Consider the following 13,269-nt stretch of genomic DNA (forward strand, 5'->3'; position numbering starts at 1 on the left):
CTGCGACTGGCAGTTTTGCTGTTTTGATCTCAGCGGGGAACAAGGATCAGAGCCTTGCTGTGCCAGCAGCTCCCCAAAGCACACAGCCTGGGCTGGGCATCAGGAAAACATTTTTTACACTGAGGGTGGTGAGAGCCTGGCCCAGGTTGGCCAGAGAGGTGGTGGGTGAACCATCCCCGGAGACATCCCAGGCCAGGCTGGACGGGGCTCTGAGCAACCTGAGCTGGTGAAGATGTCCCTGCTCATGGCAGGGGGGCACTGGGGCAGCTGAGAAGGGCCCTTCAACCCAAACTGTTCTGTGATTCTATGATAAGGTCTGAGCATCAGTAAAGAGAGCTGCCCTGGAGCATGAAATACCCCGGAGAGATCCAGAGGCCGATGCACAGTGATGCCGGTGCCCAGCAGCCCTTACTGGGGAAGGAGAAAGCTGCAGATGAGCTGAGGAGGAACCGGTGGGTTCTTTGCAGAGCTGTGCTGGAAACCTCAGCCCTTTCTGTGGGGATCTGAGCGGGGTGGGCTGTGGGTGCTGGGGGCAGGTGGGCGGTGAGGTGGCTGCAGCAGAGCTGGAGACTGTCACCTGCGCTGTCCCCCCGCTGCAGGAGAGCTCGGCTGTCCTGCCGCCCGCGTCCCCCCATCAATTAGCACTTACAGAAAGCAAAGGGGCTGGCTGGGATTGTTTCTTCTGCTACCAAGATGACAAACAGGCACCCTCTTACTATAAAGGAGTATTAGGGCAAGGTAAAATCAATTCCTTTCTCATTCCTGTGTTTGGAGGACAGTCCTGGAAGTGTTGCCTTCCCTAACCCGTAATGTGTTCAATCACTCTTCCCACCCAGAGCCACCACAGAGACAAAGGACTTTCCCATTCCTCGTGGATGTGTTCGGCTCCTCACCATGCCGGGGGTGAAGGACAGGAACCCGTCTTGCTCACGAGGCAGCACATCGCATTAGTGCTGGCTGGAGTGCTGGTGTTCACATTCACAATGTCTACCAACAACTTACTTCTTTTTTTTTAACATTTTTAACACAACAGTTTTGTCTTCAAGGTTACAGTGGAGCAAAATAAATTCATCTGGAGGCTCAGCAGCATGGCATGGACTGAAAACCAGGCGCTAATCCATGCCTGCAGTGCAGAACTGGTGTCGGTTCAGCATGGGCATTGGCATCACTTATTGATGCCCATTTCATGTCTGGCCGCGTCTCCCCAGTCTCTGCAGGGCCTGCTGTGCATGGGCTGAGATCATAAATGGGTCTTCACTGGCAGGTTTCTCTAACTCTTTTTTTCCTCCAACACTTTGCTAGTCAATAATTAGTGTGGAGATTTTGCATGTGTAACTCTGAACATTTTTTGAAGTGTTTGCAGGCTCAGAAGTGAAATGCAACTAGTTTTTCAGCTCTTTGCTTCCTCATTTAGCTCATGGATAGATTTTGCTGCTCGCCTCCTAGACGTACTAACTCCCTCCGGTTGCTTTTCCTTCCCTGGGTTACGCTTTTTCCAAAGACAAATGCAGGTCCAGTCCAAGCAGTGGTACAATTATTAAATGACTGCAGATGATGGTGTTGTTTCAAGGGAGTGGCAGGTGTCTGTAGTGGCCTTTCTGTGCTGCAGCTGGTAATGAAGGCGATGGGGTTACTTGAGCAGTGTGGTGCAGACTGGATTTATTATTCTTTTCTCTCTGGGTATTTCTACAACCAGTGTATTGCATGAATTCATACTGCATTGGCTTCTGTTCCATTTGGGAACTGATGGAAAGATGGCTGGGCTAATAGGTTGCAATCCAAGTACCCTTACTGAGCCAAGCACGCTTAAATTATGGTAACTGCTTTTCCACATGGGAAGTATTTATTTTTAGGGAATAGAAAAACGACTATATTTGCACTATCTATAAATATAAGGCGGACAACCAGATTAACTATCGCTTGCTTTAGCAAAAATGGCTGTGTAATGGCACAGAACAAATAGCATAAATCTACCTGAGATTATTTTAACTAACACATTCTTTCAATTGAAACAAAAACCCATGCCGTGCCTATATCAGGCAGGAAAGCTCCCCAGCCACCACCATAGCAGTTCTGCATGTCGTTTCATGGGAAAGAGAGAATTGGCAGTAGTCTTACTATTCCGCATTAGCGAACACCTGAACTCTGTAAAAGTATTAAGCAATAATATATCAGATTGAGCTAATGTGAGTATTATGATCTATATGAACATTAGCCAAAATACTGTATATTTGATATTTTTAAAAATTGTGTATATTTGGTATTAAAAAATGCCAGCTGCTTCTGGTAGGCGCTGGTTGCCTTATCCTGGCGCTGTTGAAAAGATGGCATCTGCCCTCTCAACTCGAGATGTGTTTCACCTCTAAACTCTGGCTTTGGGGTACATGGAAAAGTCCAAAAAGCAGCATTAATTTTGTTTGCATCTGTACAGCTTATCACAAAACTTAAGGACAGTAGTTAAACAGCTCCCTCGTCTTATTTTCCCACCCATAGGCACTCGAAGAGGTGTTTTGCAACCTTGCTGTGATGGCAATAAGCCTTTATCTGAACAAATTGATCCTGAGATACTGGAGTTTGTACCTTGTTTGCTGCCACCTTGCCTGCTGTTTCTATCCTGGCTCCGAGCAGGTACAAATAATGAATTAACTGCTGGATAAGCCCTGTGCTCCCCTGAGCAATTATTCTGGCTTCTGCCATAGCAGACTCAATTTGTCCTGCAATAAGTACAATTTTCTGAGAAGTTAGTTCTGGTTCAGGCACTAATCATCCGCATCTGCGTGTCATGGGTATTTTTTGTGGGGGGAGCCGGTTGTGAGTCAAGCTGTCACATTGGCACGTGAAAAAGCACATCTTCAGAGTGCCATGGTCCTTTCGGGGATGCAAATACACTCCCAGCTGTGTGTGGCATTAAGTTAATTAGCAGAGAGAGGAACAGTATAAAATACGCAACCATCTTGTGCACTTGGGTACTGTGTTAGCAACCTTTGCTTCCTCGTCTCTGGAAGATCAGCACTAATGATTTAACACGAATTGAAATCTGAAAACATGTAAAATTTGTTTGCAAAAGGTGCTGCAAGCTAGAAATGGAGGTGCTGGTTAGAAAGGTTATTTCGTACATCTGCTAATTAATTCTGGGCAAGAAGTGTCATGAGCTAGTCTGAAAGAAAATGGTGCCAAATGGTTTTGTTTGAGCAGTGGCCGCACAGGCACCTGTGAGCCTTACACACCTACCCACCCGCTGAAAGAGCAAATGACAGTGGCGACTGGGAGACCCCAGTCTGGACATGCTCACCCGCTCAAGGCTCCTCTTGCAATGTGCTCAAACGCTGTGAAAAGGGGCAGGGTCACATACAAGTTCTTTATTTTGCTGTTCATGTGTATGGGACCAGGTTTCTGTAGGTTACTGAGGGGGCTTTGCCCGTTTTCCCTGTTGCAAAGAAATGAGTGGGATGAAATTTCCAGGTTCTAATAGCTGGAAGCAGCGAGGCCGGGGTGGCAGGAGAGGGGTCTGCAGAGCAGCTGGGAAGGGCTTTAGGGCTTGGGGGGTCTTCCAAATAATTCAAAGTAACCTTGGAAAGACAGAAAGTAATGAGATATGCCAAAGGAGTTTAAGATTGTGTATAAAGAAAATAGTGACCCTCACCCCAGTGTCCTGGTGAGCTGCTGCTGGCTGGTTTTGCTCCTGGGTGATACCTGGAAGAGTGGCAGGGCCTGCTGTGTGTGTATCTTGTGGTCCTGTTTGCTCGCTCACCTCATCGCATCAGTTAACTGTTTGACTTGCATGATGTTGGTGGGACCTGTGTGTGCAGCCCAGGGATGCCCATGGTCCTCTTGGGCAGGTGCATCAGCTGGGGCTGTGGGCCTGGCTGGGGTGAAGGGCAGGTGGGGATGGGTGCGAAGTGACATTTGGCCATCAGTCTGTCCATCAGACATCACCTGTGGGGCAGAGACAAAGTACCTCCTGGCTGGTAACAGCCTTCTAGGGGAAGAAAGGAGATAATAGCTTTTGTGTATCTGCCCTCAGATATGCAGGGTTATTGAGTGCACGCTCCTCCAGTGATGGGGATCAGCAGCAGGTATGATAATCACATGCTGCAGGTAATATAATCCTACCCTTTTCCTGCCCTGGATTTGGCAAGAAACTTGGCAAATTGCCTCTTTGCTGCCTCTGGTGAGGTTTGTGAGCGTTTCTGCACCAGCTCCATCATTGTAACCAGGGTTTCCTTCTTTGCATGAGGTTTTGCTGAGCTGAAATCGCCTGGTGTGTGAAAACAAATGTTCTCTGTAAACAGAGGTAACTAGCTGCATAATTGGTGTTAATCACCTGAGAAACCTCTGTGCATCTCCGGAATACTACCGATGTTTTGGTTGGAGGTACCTTGTATATAAATAACTTTCCCAGTGTCATGCCATTTGCTGAAATGCAGAGTCCACCACGGGGAGGCTTTGGCACTGAGATTTTGTGGTCTTGTGCCCAGTCTTCGAATAGATGCAGAGGCACAGACACTGTTACACCCTGTTTACTCATTTTGAACATATTATTAAGTGTTTATTGGTACCAAAAGAGCATAGTTAAATAGCATGCCAACTGCAAATGAACACTATCTTGATGATGGCTGGTGGCACAGGAGATGAGGGAATTTTATTAACATTGTCATTTCCAGTCCCCAGCATCATAAAGGACTTGGACGTGTTCTATTACAGTTGCAGATCTACCTTAACATCACTAAAGCAATCATAGTGTGGGAAATTAGGTATAAACCGAAAAATAATTAAAGGCCTTGTGACAACTTGATAACACTGAATAATTAAAGTGTTGGTAACAAATCCTGAATTTCAATTTTCCCACTCCAGCTGATACTAGTAATTGGGATCAAAACTTCACTGCTTTAGAAGAGCTCACTCACATATATATTATTTAAGCAGAGGAAGGAAAAAAAGATGAAAACCATGGCTCTGGGTTAGGTGTGCTAACAGCTCGCGAATTACATTAAATCTGCAGATGGGAATGTGCCAGAGCTGACCGAACCGCTTCCCTCCAGTGCTCTTCGAAAAGCATTAAACTGCAGGAGGTACCTTCAGCAGCCTCTGCAATGTTATTTATTTTTAGAATACACTCCTTAGGCAATACATGAGTAAAAGTGATCAAGGGCTTTCATTTTAAAACACCTGGCCACTATACCTGGGAACACAGGAGATCTGCATCGTGGACATGGGCTATACAAAGACAAGCCCAATGGCACCATCCCCAGACCAAGAAGAAGTGTCCAAGTTAAGCTGGAGCTGCTTCGTTTGCTTTTCTTCCCTGGGATCTTTGAAGCAGTTATGGTCTTGCTGCATTGAGTTTACCGAGATGGTTGGTGCTGGTCCTTTGGTGACTCCTCACGTCTACCTGGAGCTGTGGGTCACCTCCCAGCTCAGCAATCGGACCCTTTCTGAGGTAAGTAGTTAAATCTGATGGGAGGGGAAGGAAATGAGATTTTTGTGGCCACATGGGAGAGCAAGGACAGAGGGAGGGAGCCAGGGCCATCAGGGCCTGTCATCACCTTGGTGGCCAGGTAGGACTTACCTACAATAACAGTTAGAGCTGCTGTAAGGATGACCTAGTGTTGCTCCGAGTTCATGCTGCACATTTTTACCTATGCAGGCACCTCAGGCTGCCTCCAAGGGGTGCTGGGCTGGATCCTGCACCCCTCTCTTGGCCAGGGTCACCCCACAAGGGCGGCACGGGGTTTGCAGGGGTGGCTCTGCTCTGTGCTGCATTATGGGGTGTCGATCCCAGCTGGATCTGGACTCGGTGAGGAGCCCAGCAGAAATTGTTCAGAGCTGGCAATGGCAATGGCAGGGAACAGCAGGGGTGCAAAGAGCTCCTAGAACATCCTTTTGGTTTTGTATATATTGAGGTAAAAATAAACCATTGAGGTGTTACAATGGCATACAGCTTACAAACTGGAAAACTTCCAGCATTTTGCAAGGCAATAGAAGATTGTCTGTGCTTGATGTTTGCAGTAAAATAATTTTTTCCTTGAATATCCTGTATATCTATCCACATGCACATATAAAATTTTAAAATTAACTCTCTTTGCTCCCTGTGCTGAAACTAGTCATTCTTGTATGTTTGGGGTTTTTTTGTCTAATTAAATCATATGATAATATTTTGACATAATTTCAAAGCCATGTTGAAATAATGCTGTTGGAGGCTATAAGATGTATCATGACTCCAAAGAGCTGAGAAGTCGAGCATCTCCATCACTGTCCTTTTGCCACTGGCAGTGCGTGACTTGAAGGCAGCACAAAGGGACTTGTGCAAGCGATGCCTTTCCATGGCAGCGCTTCTTCCCCTGTGTGCGTATCATGTCACTGCATTCATCTGTGGATGTTTATTGATCAGCTTTATTGAACTGGATTTGACAGCAAGCACTCTCATACAAGAGTGGGCACAGCTTAATGTGTGGCAAAGAGCATTTTGGCTCTGGTTGTGTGTTTAGGACTGGAAGCAAGTGTCTTATCTCTTCCATTATCTCATCCATTGCTGATGCCTTGTTGATTATTTTAATATCCTTCGTATCCTGACCTCTCACTTGGAAACTCTTTGAATCAGGTATTGGCTTTGCTATTCAGTCCTCATTTGGGATTCCAGCAAAAATCAAGCTGTAAATAATAAACGGAAGCAGGAGGTGTTTCTGTAGAGCTGGGACACTAGAGGATGCTTGGGGAGAGACTACACGCTCGACACCTGGTTGCCTTCCCAAGGACTAGGAGGTCTTGGGATGAAATAAAGCACAGGCACTGCTCCAAGAGACTGTCTGTGAGCAAAAGCAAGAGCTGTTGGGAGGCAAAGAAGAAAAAAAGACTCTGCTGAAGCCTTGCGGTAGACCAGCAGCTCCTCTGCTGCATGACATCCCATCTTCTCCAGCAAACTCATGTCCACATTTAATGAGCTTGTTCGAATTTCCAGTAATTTAAGCATTCTTTCTTAAGAACTGCTGCTGGAGGAGGTGGGATGGGGAATGCATGGCTGCAGCGAGCGTGCAGGAGGCACCCGAGGCCATGGCAGCATCGGGGCGAGGATGTTCCAGCCCTGAGGGTGTCACCACCGGTGTCACAGCCCCAGGGGAAGGCAGGGCCCTGCAGACACTCCCTGCTATGTTTTGGGGATTCCTGCAGATACCAGGGTGAGCTTGGTCCCTGGAGGAACAGACGGAGGGGCACGTCCTGCACATCATCTGCTTTGGGCAAAGCCAAGGGCAGGATGAAGGGGTATTTTCCAGGCAAGAGTTTTCGCTGGGTTTGACTCTGCTGCCTCTGTAAGAGCCGAGCAGCACAACAGCAGATTGTAAAGGGACTCAGGGCCCTGTAACTCTTATCAGTTTTGATCAATTTTTCAGTCGAGTTAGTAATACACCGGAGAGCGTGTCAACGTGCTTTATGGAGGTCTGCGAGTGCCTACCGTGGCTAATCCATAAAGCTCAAATGGTTTCCTGGAAAACAGACATTTCGTTGTCACCATGAGGAGACTACTAAGCAGTGGGGGGAAAATAATACAGAGGAAAAACAGAAGGAGTCTGCAGGACGTGCTTGAGCTGCTGGAAACACCTCGGCAGGAGCCAGGGCAGCAGCTGAAGGCCCAAAGCAGTGGCCGGTGGTGTCCACAGCCTGAGCGAGTGGGGCAACAGCCACCAAAGCTGTCCCAGTGCCCTTCCAGCCCTGCAACCTTTCTGCCCTCTGGCCCAGGAAAAGCAATGGCCCTTCTATTTATTTTAAACGAAACATAACAATTTGTATTTAGCAATTCATAGAGGTGTAACTTAAGACACAAAACCACCCCCCTGGCCTTTGTCCCTCAATCCTGAAAACATGGTTTGCTGTGATCTGATAGCATTAGCTCCATATGTTAACCATGATGAAAGGCATTTCAGCACTGAAATATATGAATGGTTCTCCCATTTTTCTGAATTTGTCGCTACAATATAAGATTATTTTGCTTTCAGGGTATTTACCAAAATCTTTTCTCCCAGACACCCTGACTCCCTCACTCCCCTCCCCACCAACCGCTGAAAGCTTTCATGAAATTGCTTTTCACTGAACCCATTTTTGGACCTCTTTCAAAGCATCTTCTGTGTTTTGAACCCTGGAGTGCATCTCAGGTACCCCACCATACCCCAGAAGCTGGAATTTTACTGTTGGAAGTTTGCTAGGAGCTTTTTATTTCACATTCACCTGACTCCAGGAGCTGAGAATTAATAAAAGCAACAAATATCCTGACATTTAAGATAAATAGTGAGAGTGGGTGCTCAATGCAGAAGCCCAAGGTGAATGCAGGTCAGAGCTGAAAAATCACTGTACAGCTGGAGCCCTCCTCACTCCATACCCCGCACAGCATCGCTTATGCATTGCATGGGTTCCTGCAGCCCATATGTGCTCATGATACACATCTATGGAGTGGTTCTGCCCTAGAGAGCAGGGTTGATCCTGCCTACAGCTTTTCCGAACCAACCTTTCTGATTTTATCTCTCTTATATGGATTTCAATGGAGAAGAAAAAAAAAATGCCCAGAGATTTGACTACTGAGCCTGAGGAGAATCTCCTGGCGTTTTTCCCACAGTAACCATTCCAAAATATGGCCATTTTCAGAGATTACCAGTTTGCTGAATGCATTTTTTTCCCCACTGTGTTCAATATAAAGTACTTTTCCTTTCCACAGCCTATGAAAGAAGACTAATCCGCAAACTGAAAGCCAAGTCCTTCACTCTTCCCTGTGCTGAGTCTTGATGCAGAGAATAATATTCGGCAAGCAGTAATCACATCATAACCGCCGCCTAAGGCCTGATTCGTACGGGATGGAAAGTCAGTGAGTGATAAGTGTTCAAATGACCTCTGTCAGCTCCTAAAAAGAAAAAGCAAAGACAACAGCCCATGTTAGCAGGAAAGGCCAGATCAAGCGCGCTAAGTGGGGATCCAAGTGTAAGAGAAAGAGCAGAAAAGTGTCCTTGCATCCCCACCTAGTGGTTTTTGGTAAAATAAATCTGTAGTTTGGACATTTTCTCCTCTACCTGTTAGTGCAATCTACCGAATGATAGAGAAGAACACTGCTAAACTTGCATCAGAAATGCTGGGCTGAGTCAAACCTGCTGATTGGATGTATTTATTCAGATTCATTTTTTTAGAAATTTTTAAGAAATATTCCTTAATAATTTTACAGGCTTTCAAAGTGGTTTTCTTCCTCTGCTCTCTTTGTAGCTGAAGTCCCTGCAGCACACAGTGCTACTCTCCAGGGGACTGATGGGCATGTTTGCTGCCTGGGACTAATACCAGGTTTAAGAGATGGCAGAACTTACCACAAATGGGAAAGAAATATTAACCCAACTTTCACAGCAGTTCTTTTTAAGAGCATGACAAACCAGAAGGATTCACAGAAGATCAGCCAAAGCTTCTGTGAAAGGTGAGCATCCTCCTTTGGACTCGTACCCGCTTTCCCACTCTTTGCTCACTCTGTTTATCCAGAAAAGGGCAATTTGTCATCTTATTTCCATCAATGGAATAAAAATGAATATTCCAGTTTTTTTAACAGATTTTTGCCTAGCAGAGTGGCTTCTCTTGGGCTTCTTTGGGTGCTTGGGGTGTTCAGATCTCTTCCCTTTGGAGGTGGTGCAGGTCCACAGGTGCCGTGACAGCTGAGCTCAGCCTTGCTTTAAGAGGAGGAAAGCAAACAGATTTTCAATCTTATCCTTTGTTCCAGGTGCAATTGAAATGTAATAATTTAATATTAATAATTCAATGCTGCTTTCGTGTTACCTGCTCTCTGAGCTCTTTATGGCCCCTATGGTAGCTCAGCACCCATGGGTGTCGGGGTCTGGCAGCAGTTTGCATCCCTTTGCAATGTGGTTAATCCAAACCATGCAGCTTCAGCTCCTGCACCCACAGACGTGCTTGCCCCCAGTTCCACACTGGTTGGTGAGCTCCACTGAAGCACGGGAGCATCAATTTAGCACACCAGCACTGCTGAGAGACCTCAACATAAAGCAAAGCTCCCACAGTACCAACCTCCTCCGGATGTGCCCCCGCCTCAGCCACCTCAGCCCTGTGAGGGACCCTTTTTGCCACCTTGTTTCTTACTGAAAACTCCTGTGCCCCCTTTATCAGTCCTCTTGAACCAGAAAAACTTCTTCACAGCCTTTTCATTTGCATTGCTGACTTTGAGCTAGAGATAAAAAACCCTTTTGTTGGCAATCCTCCACATTTTGGTGTGGTGGTGTTTGCAAGCGGCCTGGTTGTGGCCCACTGTACCTGTGGGATGTGTGTCATCATGCACACACCATCGTCAGCAGCGTGGGTACAGCTGGATAAATTTAAATTCTGAGTGTATTTTCCCAGCTGAAGACCTGTGAGCTCTTGATGGGTGAAAGGCACACTTTAGCGTACCTGTCTTTGCTCTCAGAGATATATTTTTTTGAACCCTGTATAGTCTGTAGAGCAAAATCTGGTCTTCACCTTGAATCAAAGAGCCTTTTCTGAAGGCGGTCGTGTTGGCCTCTGCCTTGCCTTAGCTCTATAATTACAGCTACATGAGATATGACCTCTAGTCAAACAGTTTGAAAAGGGTGGTTTGAAAAGGTCTGGAAGAACTGCACCAGCAGCCAAGCTCCAATGAAAAGGCAGGAAGGGCTGTGTTAAAAAAAAATTACACACACACACACACACACACACACACACATATATATATATATATATATATATATTGATCTCCAGACTCAGATGCTTCATTTTTTGGAGAGGTTGAATCAAAACTTTGCCAGAGCGGCCGGGCCCAGCAGCAGTGAGTGCTGTTGCCTCCAGGGAGGGATGGAGGGATGGGTTCTGCTTCTCCAATGTTCTCTTTTTCAGTACTTATCAGAAGTCATAATCTTTTTTCCTAAAGCAAAAAAAAATCTGTACACACATATAAAACCAAATACTGTTGCTTAAACCCCAAGATCTACTGCTGCCCAGGAGCTGTTAAATATTTAATAGGATTAATGCAAACCAAAATTGCTTTCTTTAATGAGAAATCTTGTCTTTAACTATAAGGAAAATGGGTCATACAAAATTGCTGGTTGTTTTCCTGTCTACCAGAACCTGCCCAATGCAGAAAAACATGATTGCACCAAGTATTTAACTTTGGAGAGTATGGAAACTGTTGGTTGTACCTTAGAAGAGGAAACTGAAAAACCTGATGAGAACACTTTCATTAAAAAGGAAACACTGCTGCAGAAGAGCTCTGCTCACAATAAAATCACAGTTATGTTACATGGACCTTAAACAGTTCTTCTAAGTGAAACTGGGAGGGTCTCAAAAATGAACTAGTAATGCCATGAAATAATATAGAAATCTATATAGAATAATAATATAGAAATAATATAGAATATAGAATAATAATATAGAAATAATATAGAAATCTATAAAAATGCCAAGGGCCTTCTTGACATTAATCTGTCTAAAAGCTGACCACTATTTAGAAGAAAAAGTCATTGAAATTTGATTTCCAAGTAGCCAGACTATCCAAGGCTTGCCTTGGTGGGCTGATGGAGATGGAGCATGGAGGGGTTCGGTGCCATGGGTGATACCAGCTCCAACAGACTCACCCTGGGGAAACCAAATGACCTATTTCTGCAGGATCAGCCCCAAACTGACCACCACAGCACGTGGGTAAAACACTGTCACTTTGTTTTTCTCGCACTGCTGCCGAGCTGTAGCTTTATCCAGCATCTCACCTCGGAGATCAAAACACCCCAGTTTGCACAAAAACCCCCACAGTTTAGAGTGGATTGAATCACGAGCTTGCCCGGACGCCCAAGAGCACGGCGTGCAGAGGGTACATCCTCCAAAGCCGCCATGCCGCCAAGTCCTGTGGGCACAGGCAGCTGCCCACAATGTGCTGTTGTGTCCCGCACCGGGGGAACAAAGGCTGTTGTTGTAGGCTAATGCCAGGGCTCAGCTGTGGCATGTGCCTACGTGGGCTGTGGGAGCCAGGGGGAGGACACGGGGGAGGCCAGGGAGGGCTGTCAGTCCCCAGTGCATGTACAAGGTCTCCAAGGGCTGTGCAGCTCCTGGATGCTGGAGGTTTCTCTACAGCTCACGTTGCTCCGGGGAGGTACGATTTTCTGCTGGGACTCACAGGGTGTCCATCCCTGATAGTGGCAGGCAGGGGGTGGAGGGTGCCTGGGGCAGAGCGGGCGGTGTGGCTTAGCTGGGACGAGGCGGAGGTGGCTGGGGGACACAAGAGAGATGTGGCTGCAGCGTGTGGGGCTTGGCTGAGGAGCGCCAGCTGCCGTCCACCCCTGCACGGATGGTGTCTGGGGGCTGGCACCTCTGACGGAAATACTTAAGGATTGAAATGGCTGGTGTAAAAATCACTGCCTGGGTAGTCAAGCAGCATCGGGAGCCAAATCTGCATTTTAGAGCTGGCAAAGAGATTCTGGTCTTTCCTCACCTTTGATTTGAATATTTTGGTGAAGAGCAGTGATGTGACCATTTCTAGCTTAACATGCTGCTGCGGACCTGCCTTGGGGTGGGGACAACTTAAATCCATTTGGAAACTACATCTGATATAAAAAGAGACAGGGCACTTGATGGTGAAGCATCCCCACCTGGGAGTGTGATCCCTGGCCTTGAGAGCCACGTGAGGCAGGTCATGTTTTGGGGGGGGTGATCTCAGCAAGGGAGGAGGTTTAATTTGTCATCTGCTAAATCTGTTCTGCTCATTGCCTTCAGTGAAAGGGAGTGGAGAGGATTCTAATGCTGTACTTCCCACCACCAGACCTCACTTGGAAATACATGGTCTCTAAAACCTTTCCTTTTTACCATTATGATATTGGATTTTAGTCAAAAGGAGCACGGTCTTGTGGGCGTTAGTCGGAGAAAAGGCTGAATCCAGGTGCAGGGAGCACCCAGGATTTTCTGTATTTGTAATGGTGATCACTGCACCTCCAGCCTTGCCATCCCATCCTGGGTGACTTTCAGCCACCTCCAGCTTGGACAACTGTCCCCCAAAAATGTTTCTTTGCTGTGGTTTGGCAAGCAGAGCAAGAGCAGGCTGGGCTCGCTGCTCTCCACTCTGGCTGCCCGACCCCCTGTCACCTTTATGGGGCAGGGATGTGTCGGGCTGCCCGCAGGTCTGCAGTGCCCGCTAGCATGTACTGCTCTTATGCCATGTTTCCCCCTGAATCAGAGATGGAAAAATCACTTTTATGGGTCTCTGGGCAGCCAGCGAGTCCCTCCTCTCTGGAGAAA

Source organism: Streptopelia decaocto (assembly GCF_964273445.1).
Source record: "Streptopelia decaocto genome assembly, chromosome: 6".
Classification (NCBI taxonomy): domain Eukaryota; kingdom Metazoa; phylum Chordata; class Aves; order Columbiformes; family Columbidae; genus Streptopelia; species Streptopelia decaocto.